This window comes from Sinocyclocheilus rhinocerous, unplaced genomic scaffold (genome assembly GCF_001515625.1).
Source record: "Sinocyclocheilus rhinocerous isolate Xijiao unplaced genomic scaffold, SAMN03320098_v1.1 scaffold326, whole genome shotgun sequence".
Lineage (NCBI taxonomy): Eukaryota > Metazoa > Chordata > Actinopteri > Cypriniformes > Cyprinidae > Sinocyclocheilus > Sinocyclocheilus rhinocerous.
Genome location: NW_015647024.1, coordinates 33,956 through 39,683, shown reverse-complemented (window position 1 = coordinate 39,683; position 5,728 = coordinate 33,956).

Below are 5,728 nucleotides of genomic sequence, written 5' to 3'. Positions count from 1 at the left end.
CCAAGCGGGAGGTTGCAATTACTGGAGGGTTTTACGACCCTTTGTCTCTAAGCATGGTATTTTGCATATGTAATTTGATTTGGTGTTGATGCAAAAACTACTAAAGATTCTTAGAACACTAATATATTGCCTATGTACCAACATATAATATACACTCTTGTTTAGATCATCAGAAGACGAATCCATAGAGACCAAACATGGTATAGGTAAGATTACATGAATGAGTGGTTCTATCATAAGCATGCATACAACAGTATACAATACAAAAGACAATATACAAGAACAGTAACAATATACACAATGACCTGAAGTATATGTGTGCTCATTCAAAGAAACATTTTCCTATGAATTAATTAGAGAAGAGTCCATTTTTATGGGCATTATGTTTTTCCTGTGGTTGAAAGATGGTGAGAAGGAGAACTCTCAACATGCCATTAGGTTGTAAAGTTTATCTGGTCTGGCTGAGGGTTCCTGGTTGCCATGGTAACCAGGGGCCTGGGGTCATTCCCAGACATGCTGGCACCCAGTATGTTTATTGGGTGAGGGGTCTGTGATTATTTGTTAATCTAATGAATAATTGATTTGTTAAATCTAATGAACAAATGTGTGTTTGATTGGTCCAAATGCTACATTATGCTGCTTTATTTAGGCTAACATTTACTGCACTTGCTTCTTTTATTATGTGCCTATAGCGGCTAATCGCTCAGAAGTCTTGCAAATCCACAGAAAATAGCTTACATCCATGTTGAAAAGTCAGATGAATATAGAGCATCAGCAAATGATCATTACAGAAATACTATGTGTCCAGTCCAGATTGAAATGAATGTACAAGATTGGCATGATATGAGGCTGATCAAGTGAAGGTTGTGTTGGATCATGAATGAAGAGACGGGGAGTTCGGAGTGGAGATCAAGAGTCTTTTATTAATGTTGCTTAAGTCAAGTGTCAGATGAGAAGTGGCCAAGAACACAGAAAATCACAACTACATATATCTACAAGCTACATATATCTCCCTCTCTGGCTGCTCAAGCATTGGCATACGCCAGTTCTTATCAGAAACATAGGAGGTAGTTCAGCCTTGCGTGTAAAGCTACGATTAAATGAATGAAAGTTCATTAATACAGGTTCCCACAATTGCCCATGCTTTCTCTACTGTATCAGATTCAGTTTCTTTCTTCAGAATCACTTTGTAACGGTCAAAACGTTACTTTGTTTTATTATTGTAGTTTCGCTCCACTTCCTTTGTTGATTTCATAGCGTGATGTATTTGGGTCATATGTAGAAGACAGTAACTAGTAATATATAATGTATTACATTTTGGAAGTAACTTGCCCAACACTGAGTACCACTAGGAGCAGCTTGAGGGCGCTATTGCCTGGAGGTAACTGGATATATAAGCCCGATCACCATAGAGTAAGTCAGTTCGTTTGGTAGAGGGGAAACCATTTGGTTGAACTCATGCTACCGGCTTGCTCTATGAAAGTCCTTGGTTGAGAACTCTTTGAGTTTCTGCTCAGCTGTGAGTATGGTTTGGTTTATTTACCTGACAACGTCTGTATATTGAAGTTACTGATGTCAGCCATTTTGCTTTCTTTTTAGAAAGGATTTTATTTATCTATGTCTACACTTGTCTATTCTACAAATGATGGCATTCTTCGTGTGTAATTGACTGGATGCTTCTTAAATCACCTCTGGGTACGAGGTGTGGGTTCATCCAACGCGGCACACAGGACAGCAACACGCCGAACGCCAACGACACTGTGGGTTATAGGACTACTAACATTGCATCACACTCCAATAACTTTGTGGATTAAAACGTCATCTCATCAATTCTCGTACTTCAGCCGTACATGGAACGATAAGTTTATTTCAAATCAGTGACTCAGTTAAAAGACGAAGTGCATTTAAGTTGAGTATGGTTTATTCGTTGGGTTTTGCACCTGTATGTATATATACACTTGTGGGAAGAATAAATGAGGATTCAAAGATCATTTGTGTTTTGTGAAGAGTTTTAATCAGTACATGTTAAAAATCTATTGAACCCCTCAGAGTAACAGCTTTAAAGAAACGAGGTGTTACAACTTTGTTTTCTCTTCAGTAGATCATCTGCTATTTGCACAATCTGCGTGAGAGCCCTCAGGATCAGCACATCCATGTCATTTTGTGTATCAATCTCCTCATGGTAGTTCTTCACAGGGAAGATGTGGCTCATAGAGACACCAACCGAATTAGAGCACACCTGCATCTGTAGAATGAAAAACACCGGCTGAATATTTTTGGGGGTTGTATTAAATAAAAAAAGAATATGCTCTAAAACATATTTGTGTTTGTGACGGTGCTGATTTAACAGTTCAACAGCAAAGACTTTTCAGTGTTTGCATCACAGATACAGATAAAACAGATAAAATAGCTGGCAATATTATATCTGAATCAGTGTTTGCATCACATGGCTTGTCCGAGGTCGGTCTGGGCATTTGTTCAGCGCCTCATTCAACACAGCTGTTATAATGGTGTTATCGTGTCTTTGTTCGGAACTAGTGTCGCTGGAGCAAAGAGAGTTAAAATAGCTGGCAATATTATATCTGAAACACAGGTTTTCCAAAATTAACTTCTTTTTAAAGTAAACTGTGACAGCAATATCATTGAATTGTGTTGCCTCAGTAGCTTCATTTTCATATGTTTCTTTGTAGAGTGTGTAGCCTGCATAATTTAGTAAGCCATTTTATTTTAAATTAAAACATGTGGGTTCATATACTTACTGTTTTTGTAAAACTTCTGCCAGACTCAGAGTCAGCAAGGGCTTCTGTTGTGATCCTTCCTTGAAAAACACTATTGATTGAGTTGATGAAGCTGGACTTTCCTGCTCCAACTTGTCCAGCTAGCAAGATCCTGACGTACTTAACATTTGAGTCGCTCAGCTTAACTTCCCTGAGGTTTTTCTCCAATTCTTCTTTCTTTCTGTTGAAAAAGGGGCCTTTTTTACAAAGCAATGTTGAAGCTACACATTTTGCTTGTACAAATAGGTCATCATTTTTCTCTTTTTAAAGAAGAATTCTTTCCACTTACTCCCAGGGTGTCTCCCTCCATGGTTTCTGAAATTCTGTAATAGAGATAATAGAACAGAAATAATTTGTGATTACATGACCACTGTAAAATAAAAGCTAGATATAAAATGGAAAATCTCTTCAGTATTCACTCAAAACCAAAATCAAAGGAATATTTCAAATGTGTCTTCCTTCAAAATTATAGTCTTAGATTAGATATTGACCATCCTTAGACTTGTGTTTGTGTTGTACATATTTGAACAGAGTACAAATTTAAAATGTACTTAAACATGTTTAAACCTGAAACTACTGATTATTTTCTGATGTATTTACTGAATATGTATACATATATTCAATATATATTTTACTGAATATATGTATAAACATAGTCAAGTCAAGTCACCTTTATTTATCTAGCGCTTTTAACCATACAGATTGTGTCAAAGCAACTTTACAGTATTAATTAGGAAAATAGTGTGTCATTAATGCAAGAAGACAATAGTAAACACTCAATGTTCAGTTAAAGGCAGTTCATCATTGAATTCAGTGATGTCATCATCCAGCTCAGTTCAGTTTAAATAGTATCTGTGCAATCAAGTCCACGATATCGCTGGATATTAAGTGCCCCCAACTAAGCAAGCCAGAGGAACCAGAACTCCATCGGTGACAGAATGGAGAAAAAACCTTGGGAGAAACCAGGCTCAGTAGGGGGCCAGTTCAGCACATACATAAAATGGAATGACCATTATACACTATATGCAAAAGCAATTGCAAATTGTATTTGCAATTGCATTTTTAATTTGTGGATGCATATGTTGTCATAATTCAAACACAAATGCAACTTGCACATTTGTGTTCCCATTTTCTATTCTATGTATGTAACGTGTCTGCCAAATTGTAATTGTAAAACCAAAGTCCAACGTCTTACAAGTGATTACCTTGTCATTTTATTGTCATTAGCAATAGAAAACCACACATTTGCTGTTTCACATGTCCAGCCTCAACTTACACAAAAGTATATCTTATCATAGCTAGCATGCACGTAAAGACAATACAACCACTCTAAAATTATACTTGCCTTGTGAGGGTGGTTTAGCTTGGACTGTTGATTCTGATGCTCTCATAATGCTCTCATTGACTGTTGATCCTGATCCTCCCATCGTGATCTCCTTCTCGGTTTTTTTTATTTTTTGCTTATAAATTTAGAAAATAAAACACTGAACAGTAAATTAAAAACGAAGTTGACTTCAGTTCAATACAGAGTAATAAGAAGACAGACAGAATTGCTATGTAGTGTTCTTCTCTTGTGTTTTTTTGGGATGTGCAAGCAGGTTATGACTGCATCTCTCGTTTCAGGCTGTATTTATACCTCCAGGTCTAACTTTCACTTTTGCTTTGTTAATGTTTTCATGACTAAGCAGCTTTTAATATACTCTGTGTCATGCTATTACACCATAAAAAAACACATAGATACTCTGGACAGATTCTGTTTTAAAGGACAAATCGTAAAGTATTTAATGGATTGAAATGACGAGAATTATAAAGCAAGGTAACAGATTGACAAACTCAAAACGTAGCATGCGAAAGGGATCGATTGTGTGTTCAGATAAAGATTTTTAGAAAATACACATTTCACATATTTTGACCTTTCTATGAAAAGGTATGTTTTGTTCACATCAAATAACCATAAGAAATGTATATTTGTATCTAAATGTATTTTTCTCCTTGCCATCATCTCAGACATCCGAATAACTGCAGTGATTTCAAGGAATTAGAAAGTGAAAGCCCCATCCCACTCAACACTGCTACTAAGCCTACACCAGACAGACAGATGAACTTGATTAGATTGCTGTGGATTTTAATCCTATGACAGATGTATGTTAATAATATATGTAAATAAAATTAATTATATGTTTGATGCCAAGTTTTTGTTTATCAGTGCTTTAGTCTGTCACAATACATTTGCCTGTCCTTAAGTCCAGAGTAAGCTGATCTCATTTATTACAATGCTTCCATTATGGAAGCTGTGCCTCCCCTGCCTCCCCCGACGAGGCGCCACTGATTCCCTGAGGTTTTTCTCCAAATGTTCTTTCTTTCTGTTAAAATAATTAATAATTAAAATTATTTAATGGATTGAAAAGAGAATTGTAAGGCAATATTGACAAACTCAAAACGTAGCATGCGAAAGGGATCGACGGTGTGTTCAGATAAAGATTTTTAGAAAATACAGATTTCACATATTTTGACCTTTCTATGAAAAGGTATGTTTTGTTCACATCAAATAACCATAAGAAATGTATATTTGTAACTAAATATATTTTTCTCCTTGCCATCGTCTCAGACATCCGAGTTTGCCACTTCTCATGTGGCTTCAGCTCTCTTTTAAATAGAGACTTTACAGAATGACTGAAACACTGCCCGTGTCTGCAGCATGCTCTGGGAAATCACAATACCACTAGAATAGAGATTTCTTTCAAAGACTCATTTTTCAGCAGCAAATTTGCTGATCTTCAGCTACTTTTGGATTACTTAGAGAGAAGTTGTCCAGCTTATTTTTTGGTGTTTCTTTCTGACGGTCAAAACATAACTCTATTCCATGCACTATGTATCTTCAGTGGAAGCAGATGCTTTGTTATAGCATAATGGAGTCTTGCTGGCTGTTTGAAATAGCATTACCACATTAT